Source organism: Phoenix dactylifera, chromosome 1 (genome assembly GCF_051530095.1).
Source record: "Phoenix dactylifera cultivar Ajwa chromosome 1, Ajwa_hap1_PhDact_Kaust_v1.1, whole genome shotgun sequence".
Taxonomy (NCBI): Eukaryota; Viridiplantae; Streptophyta; class Magnoliopsida; order Arecales; family Arecaceae; genus Phoenix; species Phoenix dactylifera.
Window position 1 is genome coordinate 21,285,709 of NC_143190.1, and position 22,379 is coordinate 21,308,087.

Below are 22,379 nucleotides of genomic sequence, written 5' to 3' on the forward strand. Positions count from 1 at the left end.
AAAACTAATTGATTATCTTATGACATAGGTTGCTGATCATGCTAATAATGATTCTAAACTTTGTAATCCCATTAACAATGCAATTAGAATCATCTTTTTATCACATAAAAATCAGCATGTAAAAATCAGCACCCTAGAAAAAATCTACATGCAGAAAATTTTCAGCATGCATGATCATTCAATTTTCAGATCTAATAAGCCTATTAATAATTAATCCTTACCTTAATCTACGATGCCTAGGCTCTGATACCAATGTTAGAAAAACCTGCCCATGCCGCTGATAATTCAAAAAAAATCAGATGGCAGCGGAAGAGGCATGTGCGGGATCGACGTTCATCACATGAACATTGTTTCATGAACCGTTCGTAGTTAGATAAGGATTAAAAACTTTTTATCATATTAGAAGATCAGATCTTCACCTTGTGCGGGTAGATGATCACCGCAAATCTGAGTTCATGGTTTTAGGAAGAGGGTTCACTTGAAGCCGTTCAAGTGTCCGGCCTCTACGGGTATCCACACGAAGCAGAGATCCGATCAAAGCTCTCTAGTCTTTCCGGGGTGCTAGCTCCCTTGCAAAGACTTCTTTTGATGGCGATTTCCTCCCTTTCAATCAACCCTTGATTGTGCTTGGGAGGAGGAAGAAGAAGGATGAAACTTGAAGAGGAATCAAAGCCCTTGCAGCCTACTTCCTTTTCCCTGTGTTGGAAGGAGGAAGAGAGGAGGAGGAGGCCGCCAATGGCTTCTTCTTTTCTTCCCTTCGCCTGCGGCTGAACCAAGGAGGAGGAGAGGGAGGCCACGGCTTGGAAGGGAGAGGATTCAATGATTCTAGGGCGCCGGCCCTTGCTCTCCTTTTAAAATCATCTAGGGCTCCTACAATTTAGGAGCCCTAGAGTTATTTCCTAAGAGGGGGCGCCGGCCCCCTCTCTTCATGCCGCACCAAGGAAGCAAAAAGGGAGGGGCTTGCGCCCCTCCCTCTTGGTAAACCCTAATCCACATTAAGTAGAGTTTGGAATGCCCTAATGTGGTCAAGCCCTAATCCAATTAGGCTTAGCCCAAGGGTGAACCAATTTGGATCCAATCTAGGTAAGTCGTAATCCAATTAGAACTTAAAACAATTTTGACTCAATTGAACTCTTCAATCCTAATCCAATTAGGAGTCTTATTGATTCATTAGATTAATAATTAATTGTGACTTAAGAAACCCTAATCCAAATTAGGACATATTTTATTTTAGTCCTAATCTAATTAGGACTCTTATTTGTATTCGAAGTCCTAATCCAATTAGGACTTCTAGGAATCCTATTCCAAGTAGGAATCCAATTTTAATTCAAAACTCCTAATCTAATTAGGATTGTAGGAATCCTACTCCAAGTAGGAATCCCAGTCCTACTCCAATTAGGATTTCCAGTCCTAATCCAATTAGGACTCTAGGAATCCAATTCCAAGTAGGATTCGTGTTTTAAGTCCAATTAATCAATTCCCATTCCTTCTTCAACTTATTATCAATCGAATTGATTGCTCGTGTTTCATAATCACTTTTCAACCATCAGATCGGTCAATACTTCTAGTGTGTGTGACCCCATAGGTTCTATTCTGACTGGTAGTGAGATATATTGTGATCTCTATCACAATATCATTGAAAACTTCTTTCAATGGGTTGGAACGATTCCAACTCAACTCATTAGGGTTTATCAATCATCGAGACAATTCCTATGAGTCCCACCATCCACCAGTGACACCTAGCAGCATGTAGTGGCTACCCAGCAGAATAGAATGGTGAACCTCTAGGTGCAGTTATTATGTGATACAGTCCTTCTATCGTGGATCCCTATAGGACGGAGGTCATGGACAACTCGTCAAACCCCATCGTCTATCATATGTCAAGATTTATTTGACTTAAGTTCGAGAGCGGAGAACTCTTTCTCTACTGTGCAATCTGCCCCGGCCGAGGTCTTACGAACTCAGTCTTATAAATCACATAGGATCTCTCCTTATCTATCAAGGTCGATAGATTCCTTATAGGTGCATACCCTACTCCTACAGTGAACCTACTGCAGCCAATCTACACTGCATGGACCCATATGGCTAGAGACCATGTATGTGTGCAGTCAAACTACAATAACCTCACTGTGAGTGGCCGAAGCACCGCAGGTCAAAGGACCAGTCACACTACTGCAACATCAAGCAAGTCACTGACGAGTGGATAGACATCCAAGTGACTTCTTGTATTGGTCACGCTCAGTACCCTTGTTCTTAACAAGCACCTGCACTATTACTTCAGTGTCGCCATACTGTGGACTCGAGTCTCGTCCATCCATAAGGAAAGTAATGTGTGCACTGATCTCATCGGATCGATCACCGCCCTCGTGATGATCCATCGATCAGGAGCATTCAGAAATTAATCACCAATGATGCATGGCTCAAATTCTTAACTCTTAAGAATATGCATCATCATCTTATTAATTCTTGGACGATTCATAGACACATAAACAATATGAATGAAAAAGATGCCTTTTATTTATTCAATAATAAAGTCAAATGCAAATTATGTCCCAAAATTAATAATGTGTTAGCCAAAAGTTGGCTTCTAGGGCATACATCTAACAGCAGATGGATGTGAAAACTGCTTTTCTGAATGGATATCTTGATGAAGATATCTATATGGAACAACCTTTGGGTTTCACTTCCAGTGATGGAGATCATAAGATCTGCAAGCTGCAAAGGTCCATCTATGGACTAAAGCAAGCATCTCGGAGTTGGAACACTCATTTTGATGGCGCAATCAAAATGTTTGATTTCATCAAAAACGAAGAGGAACCATGTGTTTACAAAAAGGTTAGTGGGAGTGCTATCGTATTTTTCATACTGTACGTGGACGACATCCTCCTGATAGGAAATGATATTCCCATGCTAACCTCGGTCAAGGTCTGGTTGTCAAAAGAGTTCTCCATGAAGGACCTTGGGGAAGCATCCTATATTTTGGAAATAAAGGTCTATAGAGATAGATCTAAAAGGATGCTTGGCCTATCACAGAAGATGTACATAGAGGAAGTGCTGAAAAGGTTCAGCATGGAAAACTCTAAAAGGGGTCTCTTACCCCTAAGATATGGAATTCATCTCTCCAAGAAGATGTGCCCCAACACATCTGAAAAGATTCAACGCATGAGCAAGATCCCTTATGCATCGGCAATAGGGAGCCTCATATATGCCATGCTATGTACACGACCTGATATAGCCCTTGTTGTGAGTGTCACAAGCAGATATCAGTCGAATTCAGGTGAAGAACACTGGACAGCTGTGAAGAATATTCTTAAGTACTTGAAAAGAACTAAAAATTTATTCTTGGTCTTTGGAGGATCATCAGAGTTAAAGGTAGAAGGGTACACAGATTCAGACTTCATGACTGACGTCGATGATAGAAAGTCAACATCTGGATATGTGTTCTTGTGCAATGGTGTACGGTGAATTGGAAGAGTTCTAAACAACCGATCATTGCTGACTCTACTATGGAAGCTGAATACATCGTCGCATCTGAAGCTGCTAAGGAAGGCTTCTGGTTCAAGAAATTCATTGCGAAATTGGATGTAATGTCATCAGATGCCATAACACTCTATTGCGATAATAATGGCGCCATAGCTCTTGTTAAGGAGCCAAGGTCTCATCAGAAGTCCAAGTACATAGAGCGGCGCTTCCACCTCATACGCGACTATGTTGAGAAGAAGTATGTCGAGGTGCAGAGAGTAGACTCCGCGGACAACGTGGCAGACCCATTCACTAAGCAGCTAAGTCAACAAAAGACTGAAGCCCACCTTGAGAAGATGGGACTAAGATATATGACTGATTGGCTTTAGTGCAAGTGGAAGATTGTTAGATGTATGCCCTAGAAGCCAATTCTGGCTGACACATTATTAATTCTGGAACATAATTTGTACTTGACTTTATTATTATTGAATAAATGAAAGGCATCTTTTTCATTCATATTGTTATTGTGTCTATGAATCGTCCAAGAATTAATAAGATGATGCGTATTCTTAAGAGTTAAGAATTTGAGCTATGCATCATTGATTAATTTCTGAATACTTCTGATCAATGGATCATCACAAGGATGGTGATCGATCCGATCAGTGAACACATTGCTTTCCTTATGGAAGGATGAGACTCGAGTCCACAGTGTGGCGACACTGAAGTAAAAGTGCAGGTGCTTGTTAAGAACAAGGGTACTAAGAGTGACCAAGATAAGAAGTCACTTGGATATCTATCCACTCGTTAGTGACTTGCTTGATGTTGCAGTAGTGTGACTGGTCCTTTGACCTGCGATGCTTCGGCTACTCACAGTGAGGTTATTGTAGTTTGACTGCACATATACATGGTCTCTAGCCATATGGGTCCATGCAGTGTAGATTGGCTGCAGTAGGTTCACTGTAGGAGTAGGGTATGCACCTATAAGGAATCTATCGACCTTGATAGATAAGGAGAGATCCTATGTGATTTATAAGACTGAGTTCGTAAGACCTCGGTCGGGGCGGATTGCACAGTGGAGAAAGAGTTCTCCGCTCTCGAACTTAAGTCGAATAAATCTTGACATATGACAGACGAAGGAGTTTGACGAGTTATCCATGACTTCCGTCTTGTCGGGATCCACGATAGAAGGACTGTATCACATGATAACTGCACCTAGAGGTTCATCATTCTATTCTACTTGGTAGCCACTACATGCTGCTAGGTGTCACTGGTGGATGGTGGGACTCATAGGGATTATCTCGATGATCGATAAACCCTAATAAGTAGAGTTGGAATCGTTCCAATCCATTGAAAGGAGTTTTCAATGATATTGTGATAGAGATCACAATATATCTCACTACCAGTCAGAGTAGAACCTATGGGGTCACACACACTAGAGGTATTGACCGATCCGATGGTTGAATCGTGATTAGGAATCACAAGTAATCAATTCGATTGATAATAAGTTGAAGAAGGAACAGAGGAAAATAATTAATTGGACTTAAAACAAGAATCCTACTTGGACTGGGATTCCTACTTGGACTGGAAATCCTATTTGGAGTAGGACTAGGATTCCTACAATCCTAATTAGATTAGGAGTTTTGAATTAAATTTGGTTTCCTACTTGGAGTAGGATTCCCAGAGTCCTAATCAGATTAGAACTTGGAATTCAAATCAGAGTCCTAATTGGATTAAGACTAGAATTAAACAAGTCCTAATTGGATTAGGATTTCTTAAGTCCTAATTAATTATTAATCTAATAAATCAACATGACTCCTAATTGGATTAGGATTGAAGAGTTCAATTGAGTCATGGTTCATTCAAGTTCTAATTGGATTAGGACTAGCAAAGATTGAACCCAATTGATTCATGATTTGGTTAAAGCCTAATTGGATTAGGACTTAGCCATAAGAGGGACTCCTAATCCTCCTTAGAGGAGGATTAGGGCATCACAAGAAGGAGGGGATCACGCCCCTCCTCCTTGATTCCTTTGGTGCGGCAAGAAGAAAGGGAGGTGCCCCACATGGCATAACATCAAGGGCTCCTAATTTGTAGGAGCCCTAGATGCTTTAAAAGGGGGTAAAGAGGAGGCGCCCTAATTAATTGAAGCCTTCTCCCTTTCCAGCCGTGAGACATCCTCCTCTCCTCTCTTTTCAGCGGCAAGCAAGAAGGGATCAACAAGAGTGGTGGCGGTCTTCTTCCTCCCTCCATCTTGGTTCCAACACAAGGAAGAAAAAGAAGGCTGCGGGGCTTCGTTTCTCTTCTTCTCTTCATCCTTCTTCTTCCTGCTCCCAAGCACAATCAAGAGTTGATTGAGAGGGAGGATATCAGCCATCAAAGTTATCTCTGCAAGGGAGCTAGCACCCCGGAGAGATAGGAAGCTTGGATCGGCTCCTGCTTCGTGTGGATACCCGTAGAGGCCGGACACTTGAATGGCTTCAAGCGAACCTTCATCCAAAACCACGATCATCAGTTTGTGGTGATCATCTACCCGCACAAGGTGAAGATCTGATCCTCTAATATTTTTAAAAAGTTTTTAATCCTTATCTATCTACGAACGGTTTTAAACAACGTTCATGCAATGAACGGTTGATCCCGCGCATGCCTCTTCCGCTGCATCTGAATTTTTGAAATTTTTCTGCAGCATGGGCAGGTTTCTAACAGAATAATCATCGGTAAAGGTAATGAAGTACGAATAACATCTCCTGGCTTGTACATCAAATGGGCCACACACATCTGTGTGTACCGGGATAACTATTTCAATGGTCCTCTCCCCATGTCCTATAAAGGGCAATCTAGCCATTTTTTCTTGAAGACAGGACTCACAAACTGGATATGACTCGGAAGTCAATGAGCCGAGAAGCCCATCTTTATCCATTTTGTTCATTCTGTCTTCTCCAATATGGCCAAGTCTGAGGTGCCACAAATATTTTTGGTTATCTCATCCCTGGATCTCTTGGATCCTTTGGCACTCACTTCTTGCTCAGACACATTTACAGATACATCCATATGCAAATTATAGAGACTGTCAATCATAAAACCACGTGCAACTATTTTATTTCTAAAATAAATAGAATAGCAGTCTTTGTCAAATGTAAAAACATGATCTTTCTATGCTAGACATGAAACAGAAATCAAATTTCTGCTGGCAGCAGGTACATAATAGCAGTATCTAAGTAATGAACTAAAACCAGACGGTAGTCGCAGATGGTAGGTGCCCACAGCCACAACAGCAATTTTTGCCCCGTTGCCAACCCGAAGGGTTACCGCACCTTCCGCCAGCCTTCTACTTTTCTTTAGGCCCTGCATAGTAGTGCACAAGTGAGTACTAGAACCAGAATCTATAACCCAACTAGAAGTAGAAGAAACCGTTAGATTAGTTTCAATTACGAGCAAGTCTATACCTTCTGAAGGTGTGTCAGTCTTCTTGTTCTTCAGGCTCTCGAGGTATGAAGGACAGATCCTCTTCCAGTGGCCGTCGACATTGCAGTGGAAACATTTTCCTTCGTCATTAGCCTTTTTCTTTTGAATTTCCTTCTTTGGCTTCTTGTCTTTCTTCTGCTTCTTTGCAGGCTTCTTTTTCTTCTAAGTAGACTTTCTTTTGGAACTAGAAGTCAGCTCAGCAGCAAGAATATTGCCCCTTGAACCTTTCAAGGCTCCCTCAGCAGTTACCAACATGTTTAACAGTTTAGTCTTAGTGCATTCAATCTTATTCATGTGGTAGTTTACTATAAACTGTCTAAATGAATCAGGAAGGGATTGAAGGATAAGATCTACTTGCAATTCCGTGTGCATGTTCATACCGAGCTTCTCAAGCTCCTCTAGGTTCTTGATCATAGTCAGACCGTGATCATGGACAGACTGCCCCTCGCGCATCTTTGCTTTGAAGAACCTTTTGGACACTTCAAAACGAGCTGTGCGACTCTGCTCACCATACAACTCTTGCAGGTGTGCCAGTATGTCCCTAGCAGTCTTCATATTCTCATGCTGGCATTGGAGTTCATTGGACATGGATGCCATGATATAGCACTTGACCCTAATGTCCTCGTCTGTCCACTTTTCATGCGTCGCACGCTGATCAGTAGTCGGACATGCTGGTAATGTGGGGATGTCATTGTCGAGCACATAGCTTATTTTCTCGCAACTCAGAACAATTTTGAGATTTCTAAGCCAGTCTCTGTAATTGGTACCGGTCAATCGGTTGGTCTCAAGAATACGGGTCAAAGGATTTGAGGCTGACATTATGATCTGCAGAGAGTAAAGATTCTAGTTAGACTTTTGTACTTGATCCTAATCTGTTCTAGGGTCTTTTAGAACAAATGTACCTCCCACTATTTTCTTGAATCCCTTACACTCCCCTGGTAGGAAAACGGAAAACCTTCGCGACTAGGGTTTCTAGTGGGCACTGCGGTCCCACCGATTTACATGCCACCTCACCTAACAGTTATTGGTGACACATAAATAGATGAGTGTACAACTCTTGTACAATGCTTCTCAAGCATGTTGCAGTGCTACTTGGTCTCTAAGCTATGAAGACCTCACCTAACACTTATTGGTCCCATTTTTTAGTTAAGTCAGACCCACCGTATAACCATAGAAATAAAGTCGTCATTGGGTCCTCACCTAACAGTTATTGGTGCCCAACCCCACCTTTACCCTACAACATCTCATGTCTATAGAGAGGTCCAGCCCCCCGATGCAACTTGCCCACTGTGTCCAGTCGAGACAAATCAACATCAGAAAGACCTTAGCATTTCTACTACAGTGGAAGACCTATTGACTTAATATTGGTTAATCAGGTCTTAGTGTTTGCAACTTGAGCTCTTCATAAGAGGTAATCGATCAATTGGCCAGGTAAGCAGGTGGGAGGCTCCCCTTACTCAGAGAGTAAGGTCCTAATTAAGTAACCACCTTTCATGCTTTCCTAGACACCAATTAGATCAATTAATCTAATATGACTCGCTCATGTTGGTTCACTCTCGACTTGATTGAGGAGGTTTTAGTTTAGGTCTTATTGGGTTTGCTACATCACATGTAAACCTTTCTACCCCGCTCTCATTCACATCACATACAAACGGCACTGTTAGAACCCGCCCATGCCGCTGATATTTCAAAAACAAAATCAGATGGCAGCGGAATCGGCATAAGCGGGATCAACGTTCATCGCATGAACGTGTTTCAAAAACCGTTCGTAGATAGATAAGGATTAAAAACTTTTAATCTAATTAGAAGATCAGATCTTCACCTTGTGCGGGTAGATGATCACCGCAAACTGGAGTTCGTGGTTTTAGGATGAAGGTTCGCATGAAGCCGTTCACACGTCCGGTCTCTACGGGTATCCACACAAAGCAGAGATCCGAACAAAGCTCTCCTATCTTCCTGGGGTGCTAACTCCCTTGCAAAGACTTCTTTTGATGGCTGATCTCCTCTCTTTCTTTCAACTCTTGAATGTGCTTGAAAAGAGGAAGAAGAAGGAGGGATAGAGGAAGAGGAACGAAGCCCCTGCAGCCTTTCTTTTCTTCCCTACGTTGGAACCAAGGAAGGAGGCCAAGGATAGGTGCACGCCTCTTCTTCTTTTTCCCTTTGCTGATGGCGGCTGAACCAAGGAAGGGAGAGGGGTGGCCACGGCTTGGAGGAGGAGGAATTCTATTTTTTTAGGGCGCCGGCCCCTTGTCCCTTTTTATAGCCATCTAGGGCTCATACAAATTAGGAGCCCTAGACTAGTTTCCTAAGAGGGGGCGCCGGCCCCCTCTCTTCATGCCGCACCAAGGAAGCAAAAAGGGGAGGGGCTTGCACCCCTCCCTCTTGGTAAACCCTAATCCACATTAAGTAGGGTTTGGAATGCCCTAATGTGGTCAAGCCCTAATCCAATTAGGCTTAGCCCAAGGGTGAACCAATTTGGATCCAATCTAGGTAAGTCCTAATCCAATTAGAACTTAAATCAATTTTGACTCAATTGAACTCTTCAATTCTAATCCAATTAGGAGTCTTATTGATTCATTAGATTAATAATTAATTGTGACTTAAGAAACCCTAATCCAAATTAGGACATTTTTAATTTTAGTCCTAATCCAATTAGGACTCTAATTGAATCTGAAGTCCTAATCCAATTAGGATTTCTAGGAATCCTATTCTAAGTAGGAATCCAAAGATGAATTCAAAATTCTAATCTAATTAGGATTGTAGGAATCCTACTCCAAGTAGGAATCCCAGTCCTACTCCAAATAGGATTCCCAGTCCTAATCTAATTAGAACTCTAGGAATCCTACTCTAAGTAGGATTTGTATTTTAAGTCCAATTAATCAATTCCCATTGTTCCTTCTTCAACTGAATATCAATCGAATTGATTACTTGTGATTCCTAATCACTATTCAACCATCGGATCGGTCAATACTTCTAGTGTGTGTGACCCCATAGGTTCTATTTTGACTGGTAGTGAGATATATTGCGATCTCTATCATAATATCATTGAAAACTTCTTTTAATGGGTTGGAACGATTCCAACTCAACTCATTAGGGTTTATCGATCATCGAGACAATCCCTATGAGTCCCACCATCCACCAGTGACACCTAGCAGCATGTAGTGGCTACCCAGCAGAATAGAATGGTGAACCTCTAGGTGCAGTTATTATGTGATACGGTCCTTCTATCGTGGATCCCTACAGGACGGAGGTCATGGATAACTCGTCAAACCCCATCGTCTGTCATATGTCAAGATTTATTCGACTTAAGTTCGAGAGCGGAGAACTCTTTCTCTACTGTGCAATCTGCCCCGGTCGAGGTCTTACGAACTCAATCTTATAAATCACATAGGATCTCTCCTTATCTATCAAGGTCGATAGATTCCTTATAGGTGCATACCCTACTCCTACAGTGAATCTACTGCAGCCAATCTACACTGCATGGACCCATATGGCTAGAGACCATGTATGTGTGCAGTCAAACTACAATAACCTCACTGTGAGTGGCCGAAGCACCGCAGGTCAAAGGACCAGTCACACTACTGCAACATCAAGCAAGTCACTAACGAGTGGATAGACATCCAAGTGACTTCTTGTATTGGTCACGCTCAGTACTCTTGTTCTTAACAAGCACCTGCACTATTACTTCAGTGTCGCCACGCTGTGAACTCGAGTCTCGTCCATCTATAAGAAAAGTAATGTGTGCACTGATTGATGAGAGCACAAAAGTGTGATCTACACATTACTTAAATTAGCATTATTGCTAACAAATAATGATAACAGTTTTTGCATCACTGATTTCATCGGATCGATCACCGCCTTCGTGATGATCCATCGATCAGGAGCATTCATAAATTAATCACCAATGATGCATGGCTCAAATTCTTAACTCTTAAAAATATGCATCATCATATTATTAATTCTTGGACGATTCATAGACACATAAACAATATGAATGAAAAAGATGCCTTTTATTTATTCAATAATAATAAAGTCAAATACAAATTATGTCCCAGAATTAATAATGTGTCAGCCAAAAATTGGCTTCTAGGGCATACATCTAACAATCTCCCACTTGCACTAAAGCCAATCAGTCATATATCTTAGTCCCATCTTCTCAATGTGGGCTTCAGTCTTTTGCTGACTTAGCTGTTTAGTGAATGGGTCTGCCACGTTGTCCGCGGAGTCTACTCTCTGCACTTCGACATACTTCTTCTCAACATAGTCGCGTATGAGATGGAAGCGCCGCTCTATATGCTTGGACTTCTGATGAGACCTTGGCTCCTTAGCAAGAGCTATGGCGCCATTATTATCGCAGTAGAGTGTTATGGCATCTGATGACATTACATCCAATTCCGCAATAAATTTCTTGAACCAGAAGCCTTCCTTAGCAGCTTCAGAGGCGGCGATGTATTCAGCTTCCATAGTAGAATCAGCAATGATCGGTTGTTTAGAACTCTTCCAATTCACCGTACCACCATTGCACAAGAACACATATCCAGATGTTGACTTCCTATCATCGACATCAGTCATGAAGTCTGAATCTGTGTATCCTTCTACCTTCAACTCTGATGATCCTCCAAAGACCAAGAATAAATCTTTAGTTCTTCTCAAGTACTTAAGAATATTCTTCACAGCTGTCCAGTGTTCTTCACCTGGATTTGACTGATATCTGCTTGTGACACTCACAGCAAGAGCTATATTAGGTTGTGTCATAGCATGGCATACATGAGGCTCCCTATTGCTGATGCATAGGAAATCTTGCTCATGCGTTGAATCTCTTCAAATGTGTTGGGGCACATCTTCTTGGAGAGATGAATTCCATGCCTAAGGGGTAAGAGACCCCTTTTGGAGTTTTCCATGCTGAACCTTTTCAGCACTTCCTCTATATACATTTTCTGTGATAGGCCAAGCATTCTTTTAGATCTATCTCTATAGACCTTTATTCCAAAAATATAGGATGCTTTCCCAAGGTCTTTCATGGAGAACTCTTTTGACAACCAAACCTTGACCGAGGTTAGCATGGGAATATCATTTCCTATTAGGAGGATGTCGTCCACGTATAGTACGAGAAATACGATAGCGTTCCCACTAACCTTTTTGTAAACACACGGTTCCTCTTCATTTTTGATGAAATCAAACGTTTTGATTGCATCATCGAAACGAGTGTTCCAACTCCGAGATGCTTGTTTTAGTCCATAAATGGACCTTTGCAGCTTGCAGACTTTGTGATCTCCATCACTGGAAGTGAAACCCAGAGGCTGTTCCATATAGATATCTTCTTCAAGATATCCATTTAAGAAAGCAGTTTTCACATCCATTTGCCAGATTTCATAATCATGAAATGCTGCAATAGCTAGCAATGTTCGGACGGATTTCAGAATGGTTACAGGTGAAAAAGTCTCCTGATAGTCAATGCCTTCGCGTTGACTATACCCTTTCGCCACCAGCCTTGCTTTATAGGTCTCTACCTTTCCATCCGAACCTATCTTCATTTTGTAGATCCATTTACATCCAATAGGTACAATACCTTCTGGTGGATCTACTAAGGTCCAGACTTGGTTGGAATGCATGGAGCCTAATTCTGACTTCATAGCTTCCAACCATTTCTCGGAATCGATATCAGATATCGCCTCGTTGTAGATTTTGGGATCCTGTATGTGATCCCTATCTCCCACTAGGAACATTTCCTCGGTATCCTCTTCTAGTACACCTAAGTATCTATCGGGAGGATGGGAGACCCTACTAGATCTGCGAGGTGGTTGAGGGACATCCTGTACTGGCTCTGTATTAATGGGTTCGATAGGATCCATGACTCGTTGCTTTTCAGAGACTTTCTCTTCAAGCTCAATTTTCCTCCCACTGCCTCTATCAAGGAAAAACTGGTTTTCCAAGAAGATGGCATGACGGCTCACAAACACATTGTGCTCCTCTGAGACGTAAAAATTGTATCCTAATGACTCTTTAGGATATCCTATAAAACGAGCACTTATGGTCCTAGCCTCTAGTTTGTCCGCCTGTAATCTTTTGACATGGGCTGGACACCCCAAATCTTGAGATGACCAAGACTTGGTTTCTTACCATGCCATATCTCATACGGTGTGGTAAGAACGGATTGAGAGGAAACTCTATGAAGTAGATATACTGCGGTAAGTAAGGCATCTCCCCAAAGAAACATCGGTAAATCAGTGAAGCTCATCATGGACCGGACCATATCCAATAGAGTCCAATTTCTCCTCTCTGACACCGCATTGAGTTGAGATGTACCCGGAGGAGTCCATTGTGAGACTATGCCATTGTCTTTGAGATAGTCCCGGAATTCTCCACTAAGGTATTCTTCTTCTCGATCTGATCGAAGAGCCTTAAGGATTTTTCCAGTTTGTTTTTCTACTTCATTTTTGAACTCTTTGAACTTTTCGAAAGATTCAGATTTGTGTCTCATAAGATACACATACCCATACCATGAATAATCATCGGTAAAGGTAATGAAGTACGAATAACGTCCTCTGGCTAGCACATCGAATGGGCCACATATATGTGTATGTACCAGGGTAAGTATTTCAGTGGTCCTCTCCCTATGTCCTACAAAGGGCAATCTGGCCATTTTTTCTTGAAGACAGGACTCGCAAACTGGATATGACTCGGAAGTCAATGAGCCGAGAAGCCCATTTTTATCCATTTTTTTCATTTTGTCCTCTCCAATATGGCCAAGCCTGAGGTGCCACAAATATTTTTGGTTTATCTCATCTCTGGATCTTTTAGATCCTTTGGCACTCACTTCTTGCTCAGACACATTTATAGATACATCCATATGCAAATGATAGAGACTGTCAATCATAAAACCACGTGCGACTATTTTATTTCTGAAATAAATAGAACAGCAGTCTTTGTCAAATGTAAAAATATGACCTTCCTGTGCTAGACATGAAACAGAAATCAAATTTTTGCTAGCAGCAGGTACATAATAGTAGTCTCTAAGTAATAAACTAAAATCAGACGGTAGTCGCAGATGGTAGGTGCCCAAAGCCACAGCAGCAACTTTTGCCCCGTTGCCTACCCGAAGGGTTACTGCACCTTCCGCCAGCCTTCTACTTTCCTTTAGACCCTGCATGGTAGTGCATAGATGAGCACTAGAACCAGAATCTATAACCCAACTAGAAGTAGAAGAAACCGTTAGATTAGTTTCAATTATGAGCAAGTCTATACCTTCTGAAGATGTGTCACCTTTCTTGTTTTTCAGGCTCTCGAGGTATGAAGGACAGTTCCTCTTCCAGTGGCCGTCGACATTACAGTGGAAACATTTTCCTTTGTCATTGGCCTTTATATTTTGAACTTCCTTCTTTGGCTTCTTGTCTTTCTTCTGCTTCTTCGCAGGCTTCTTTTTCTTCCAAGCAGACTTTCTCTTGGAACCAGAAGTCAACTCAGCAGCAAGGACATTGCCCCTTGAACCTTTCAAGGCTCCCTCAGCAGTTACCAACATATTTATCAGTTCAGTCTTAGTGCATTCAATCTTATTCATGTGGTAGTTTACTATAAACTGACCAAATGAATCAAGAAGGGATTGAACGATCAGATCAACTTGCAATTTCTTGTGCATATTCATACCGAGCTTCTCAAGCTCCTCAAGGTCCTTGATCATAGTCAGACCGTGATCATGGACGGACTGCCCCTCGCGCATCTTTATTTTGAAGAGCCTCTTGGACACTTCAAAATGAGCTGTGCGACTCTGCTCACCATACAACTCTTGCAGGTGTGCCAGTATGTCCCTAGCAGTCTTCATATTCTCATGCTGGCATTGGAGTTCATTGGACATGGATGCCATCATATAGCATTTGACTCTAATGTCATCATCCATCCACTTTTGATGCATCTCACGCTGAACATCAGTAGCACGTGTTGGTAGTGTGGGGATATCTGAATCGAGTATGTAGCCTTTTTTCTCACATTTCAAAACAATTTTGAGGTTTCTTAGCCAGTCCTTGTAATTGGTTCCAGTCAATTTGTTGGTCTCAAGAATACGGGTCAAAGGGTTTGAGGCTGACATTATGATCTGCGGAGAGTAAAGATTCTAGTTAGACTTTTGTACTTGATCCTTAATCTGTTCTAAGGTCTTTTAGAACAAATGTAACTCCCACTATTTTTTCGAATTCCTCACACTCCCTTGGTAGAAAAACGGAAATCCTACACGACTAGGGTTTCTAGTGGGTACTGCGGTTCCACCGATTTACATGCCACCTCACCAAACAGTTATTGATGACACATAAATTGATGAATGTATAACTCTTGTATAATGCTTCTTAAGCATGTTGCAGTGCTACTTGGTCTCTAAGCCATGAAAACCTTACCTAACAGTTACTGGTCACATTTCTTAGTTAAGTCAGACCCACCGTATAACCGTAGGAATAAAGTCGTCATTGGGTCCTCACCTAACAGTTATTGGTGCCCAACCCCACCTTTACCCTACAACATCTCATGTCTATAGAGAGGTCCAGTCCCCCGATGCACTTGCCCACTGTGTCCAGTCGAGACAAATCAACATCAGAAAGACTTTAGCAGCTCTACTACAGTGGAAGACCTATTGACTTAATATTGGTTAATCAGGTCTTAGTGTTTGCAACTTGAGCTCTTCATAAGAGGTAATCGAACAATTGTCCAGGTAAGCAGGTGGGAGGCTCCCCTTACTCAGAGAGTAAGGTCCTAATTAAGTAACCACCTTTCATGCTTTTCTAGACACTAATTAGATCAATTAATCTAATATGACTCGCTCATGTTGGTTCACTCTCGACTTGATTGAGGAGGTTTTAATTTAGGTCTCAATTGGGTTTGCTACATCACATGTAAACCTATCTACCCGACTCACATTCACATCACATGCAAACGGCACATTGCAGGCAGTTATAATCGCAGCAATAATTAAAGCTAAACTTTAAATAGGTGATGATCATGGATTCTAGTTAGGTCGTATTACAAGCACATGCACGTCAATCGATCAACTGGTCTTCAACTCTTGAATTGGTTCCAAGCCTTCTTGATTCGATCCTTGACCAACTCTTGATCCAATTGCCATCAACCGCTTAGACCCCTGCTCATCTCATGCATCATCTTCGACTTGATCGTTGACGTACATCACATCACAGAAATACAACCAGATATAAAATAAAAATAAAAATAAATTACATCTCCCTTTTAGGAGGCACGCAGGCCTCTCAAAACATTAAATAAGATGCATGCAAGCATCTGAAAAATTACATGACATTACAGATCACATCGCAGGTCATTACATTTGATACCAAAAGGGTTTGAATCCTATGATCATCACCACATGCAGCAATTATAGTTTTCAGATCTGAAAACTAATTGATTATCTTATGACATAGGTTGTTGATCATGCTAATCATGATTCTAAACTTTATGATCCCATTAACAATGCAATTAGAATCATCTTTTTATCACATAAAAATCAGCATGCAAAAATCAGCACCCTAGAAAAAATCTGCATGCAGAAAATTTTCAGCATGCATGATCATTCAATTTTTAGATCTAATAAGCCTATTAATAATTAATCCTTACCTTAATCTACGATGCCTAGGCTCTGATACCACTGTTAGAACCCGCCCATGCTGCTGATATTTCAAAAACAAAATCAGATGGCAGCGGAATCGGCATAAGCGGGATCAACGTTCATCGCATGAACGTGTTTCAAAAACCGTTTGTAGATAGATAAGGATTAAAAACTTTTAATCTAATTAGAAGATCAGATCTTCACCTTGTGCGGGTAGATGATCACCACAAACTAGAGTTCGTGGTTTTAGGATGAAGGTCCGTATGAAGCCGTTCACACGTCCGGCCTCTACGGGTATCCACACGAAGCAGAGATCTGATCAAAGCTCTCTTGTCTTCCTGGGGTGCTAGCTCCCTTGCAAAGACTTCTTTTGATGGCTGATCTCCTCTCTTTCTTTCAACTCTTGAATATGCTTGAAAGGAGGAAGAAGAAGGAGGGATAGAGGAAGAGGAACGAAGCCCCTGCAGCCTTTCTTTTCTTCCCTGCGTTGGAACCAAGGAAGGAGGCCAAGGAGAGGTGCACGCCTCTTCTTCTTTTTCCATTTGCTGATGGCGGCTGAACCAAGGAAGGGAGAGGGGTGGCCACGGCTTGGAGGAGGAGGAATTCTATTTTTTTAGGGCGCCGGCCCCTTGTCCCTTTTTATAGCCATCTAGGGCTCCTACAAATTAGGAGCCCTAGACTAGTTTCCTAAGAGGGGGCGCCGGCCCCCTCTCTTCATGCTGCACCAAGGAAGCAAAAAGGGGAGGGGCTTGCGCCCCTCCCTCTTGGTAAACCCTAATCCACATTAAGTAGGGTTTGGAATGCCCTAATATGGTCAAGCCCTAATCCAATTAGGCTTAGCCCAAGGGTGAACCAATTTGGATCCAATCTAGGTAAGTCCTAATCCAATTAGAACTTAAATCAATTTTGACTCAATTGAACTCTTCAATCCTAATCCAATTAGGAGTCTAATTGATTCATTAGATTAATAATTAATTGTGACTTAAGAAACCCTAATCCAAATTAGGACATTTTTAATTTTAGTCCTAATCCAATTAGGACTCTAATTGAATCCGAAGTCCTAATCCAATTAGGATTTCTAGGAATCCTATTCTAAGTAGGAATCTAAAGATGAATTCAAAATCCTAATCTAATTAGGATTGTAGGAATCCCAGTCCTATTCCAAATAGGATTCCCAATCCTAACCCAATTAGGACTCTAGAAATCCTACTCTAAGTAGGATTTGTGTTTTAAGTCCAATTAATCAATTCCCATTGTTCCTTCTTCAACTGAATATCAATCGAATTGATTACTTGTGATTCCTAATCACTATTCAACCATCGGATCGGTCAATACTTCTAGTGTGTGTGACCCCATAGGTTCTATTTTGACTGGTAGTGAGATATATTGCAATCTCTATCACAATATCATTGAAAACTTCTTTCAATGGATTGGAACGATTTCAACTCAACTCATTAGGGTTTATCGATCATCGAGACAATCCCTATGAGTCCCACCATCCACCAGTGACACCTAGCAGCATGTAGTGGCTACCCAGCAGAATAGAATGGTGAACCTCTAGGTGCAGTTATTATGTGATACAGTCCTTCTATCGTGGATCCCTACAGGACGGAGGTCATGGACCACTCGTCAAACCCCATCGTCTATCATATGTCAAGATTTATTCGACTTAAGTTCGAGAGCGAAGAACTCTTTCTCTACTGTGCTATCTGCCCCGGCCGAGGTCTTACGAACTCAATCTTATAAATCATATAGGATCTCTCCTTATCTATCAAGGTCGATATATTCCTTATAGGTGCATACCCTACTCCTACAGTGAACCTACTGCAGCCAATCTACACTGCATGGACCCATATGGCTAGAGACCATGTATGTGTGCAGTCAAACTACAATAACCTCACTGTGAGTGGCCGAAGCACCGCAGGTCAAAGGACCAGTCACACTACTGCAACATCAAGCAAGTCACTGACGAGTGGATAGACTGTTAGATGTATGCCCTAGAAGCCAATCTGGCAGACACATTATTTATTCTAGGACATAAATTTGTACTTGACTTTATTATTATTGATAATAAATGGGCATCTTTTCATTCATATTGTTTATGTGTCTATGAATAGTCCAAGAATTTGAGCCATGTATCATTGGTGATTAATTTCTAAATGCTCCTGATCAATGGATCATCACGAGGACGGTGATCGATCCGATCAGTGTACAGATCGCTTTTCTTATGGATGGACGAGACTCGAGTCCACAGTGTAGGGACACTGAAGTGAGAGTGCAGGTGCTTGTTAGAGAACAAGGGTACTGAGCGTGACCAAGACAAGAAGTCACTTGGATGTCTATCCACTCGTCAGTGACTTACTTGATGTTGCAGTAGTGTGACTGGTCCTTTGACCTGCGGTGCTTCAGCTACTCACAATGAAGTTATTGTAGTTTGACTACACATATACATGGTCTCTAGTCATATGGGTCCTTGTTGTGTAGATTGGCTGCAGTAGGTTCACTGTAGGAGTAGGGTATGCACTTACATGAAATCTATCGACCTTGACAGAAGAGGAGTGATCCTATGTGATTTATTAGACAGAGTTCTAAGACCTTGGCCAGGGCAATAATATACGGTGGAGAAAGAGTTTTCTACTATCGAACTCAAGTCGAATAAATCTAGACATATGACAGACGACGGGGTTTGACGAGTTATCCATGACCTCCGGTCTGTAGGGATCCACGATAGAGGGACTGTATCATATGATTGCTGCACCTAGAGGTTCATCATTCTATTTTGCTGGGTGGCCACTACATACTGCTAGGTGTCACTGGTGGATGGTGAGACTCACAGGGATCATCTCGATGGTCGATAATCCCTGGTGAGTTGAGTTGGAATTGTTTCAACCCATTGAAAGGAGTTTTCAATGATATTGTGATAGAGATCATAATATATCTCACTACCAGTCATAATGGAACCTATGGGGTCACACACATTAGAGGTATTGACCGATCCAATGGTTGAATGTGATTAGGAATCACAAATAATCAATTAGATTGATAAATGAAAACCCGCTAAGAGTTAGTGGCTAGAAGAAGGAATAATTGCAATCGGATTGTAATTTAATTTAATTAATTGGACTTGATCATGAGTCCTACTTGGAGTGGGAATCATGGAGTCCTAATTGGATTAGGATTTCAAATTAAATTAGAGTCCTACTTGGAATAGGATTTCTAATGTCCTAATTGTCTTAGGGCTGAAATTTGAACAAGTCCTGATTAGATTAGGATTTTCTTAAGTCCTAATTAATTTTAAATTTAATCTAATTAATTTCATGACTCCTAATTGGATCAGGATTAAAGAGTACAATAGAGTCATGGTTCAATTAAGTCCTAATTAGATTAGGATTGGGAGGAAATTGAAATAGGTCCATACAAGTCCTATTTTGACTAGGATTGGACTCATGCACTAGACCCAAATTAAATCACCCATTAATTTGATTAAGTGGCAGATTTAAATGGATAAGAGGGAGGGGAATATGCCCTTCTCTTTGAGCCATGCGTGGGAGAAAAAGGAGGGGCGCATGCCCCTCCTAGGTGGCATGAAATAGAGATAAGGATGAGCTCCTAAAAATAGGAGCTCATCTTTATCCCTTTGCAATTAAAAAAGGGAGCATGGAATTTCGGCCAAAATGAATGTTTTTCTCCTCATTCCAGCCGTGAGCACCCTTCTCCATCTTCCTCCTTTGAGCCACAATCAAGAGAAGAAAAAGAAAAGCTTGGGACGCCCTCTTCCTTCTTCATCTTGGTTCCAAAAAGGAAGAAAAAGAGAAAGGCTGCGGGTCTTGTTTTCTTCTTCCTAAATCCATCCTTCTTCTTCTTCCTCTCAAGCCAATCAAGGGTTGATTCAAAGGAGAGGACTTCAGCCATCCATAGCCATCTCTGCAAGGGGGCTAGCACCCCGGTGAGATCCAAAAGCTTCGATCGAGTCAGTACTTCGTGTGGATACCTGTAGAGGCCGGACGCGTGTGCGGCTTCCACTGAGCCTTGATCAAATACCACGTAAATCAGATTTGCGGAGACCATCTACCCGCACAAGGTGAAGATCTGATCTTCTTAACGATTTTAAAATGGTTTAAAATAATTTAATTCTAATCTATCTACAAACGAAAGGTTTTAAAATACGTTCATGCGATGAACAGATCCTGCATATGTTTTTCCGCTGCAATCTGAAAATTATTTCAAAATTTTTATGGTCATATGTGGGATGCTAACAGTGGTATCAGAGCCATGGTTATGTAGATTAAGATTAGAATTAAATTTTTCAAGGCATTTTAGATCTGAAATTTAAGGGATTATGCTTGCTAAAATTTATGTATGCAGAATTTTCAGCTTGCTGATTTTTCTGCATACTAATTATTGGATGCTTGGATTAATGATTCTAATACTTTGATAATGTGATTACAAATGTTTAGAATCATATCTTGCATAATCAGCAAGTCATGAGATGAAATAATCAGTTAAATATCAGATCTGAAAATAATTTTTTATGCATGTGATGCGTATGGTAATGATCATGGATGGACCCTTTGAATGTGCTGAAATGTTCTGCGATGTTCTGTGATGCATGTAATTTTAATTTTCAGATGCCTGCGTGCATCTTAAATTCATGTATTAGAGACCTACGTGTCTCATGAAAAGGGTTGTAATTTTATTTTTATTTTTATTTAATTTGTAAAGCAATCTGGGATGTAATCTGTGATGTGTGTTGTACGTCGATGGTTGATCGATATGTACATCAACAAGCTCAACATGCGCGGATCGAGATCAAGGGTTGATTGAAGATGGATCAAGGAGTTGATCACAATTGGACCTAGAGGATCAAGATTGAGTCAAGAGTTGAAGACGATCAAACCAATTGACGTGCATGTGCGTGTAAAATGACCCCATCCTGGATCCATGATCATCACCATTTAATTTTATTTTTGATAAATGCCTGGATGTTTAATGCTTATGTTTATGCGGGTAGATTTATATTTGCATGAGATGTGAATACGCGATCGAGTGAGACCTAAATCGAAACCTCTCTAATCAGTCGAGGGTGAACCAACATAAGTTAGTCATATTAGATTAATTGATCTAATTGGTGTCTAGGCAAGCCTATAAGGTGGTTACTTAATTAGGACCTTACTCTCTAAGTAAGGGGAGCCTTCCACCTGCTTACCTGGCCAATTGTTCGATTACCTCTTATGAAGAACTCAAGTTGCAAACACTAAGACTTGATTATGCAATATTAAGTCCATAGGTCTTCCACCGTAGTAGAGCTGCTAAGGTCTTTTCGGTGTTGATTTGTCTCGGCTGGACACAGTGGGCAAGTTGCATCGGGGGACTGGACCTCTCTATTAGACATGAGATGTTGTGGGGTAAAGGTGGGGTTGGGCACCAATAACTGTTAGGTGAGGACCCAATGACGACTTTATTTCCGCGGTTATATGGTGGGTCTGACTTAACTAAGTAATGGGACCAATAACTGTTAGGTGAGGTCTTCATCACTTAGAGACCAAGTACCACTGCAATATGCTTGAGAAGCATTGTACAAGAGTTGTACACTCATCCATTTATATGTCACCAATAACTGTTAGGTGAGGCGGCATGTAAATCGGTGAGACCGCAGTACCCACTAAAAATTCTAGTCGCGTAGAATTTTCGTTTCTCCATCAGGGGAGTATGAGGGATTCGAGAAAATAGTGGGAGCATATTTGTTTTAAAAGTCCCTAGAACAAATTAAGTTCAAGTATAAAGTCTAACTAGAATCTTTACTCTCTACAGATCACAATGTCAGCTTCAAACCCTTTGACCCGAATCCTTGAGA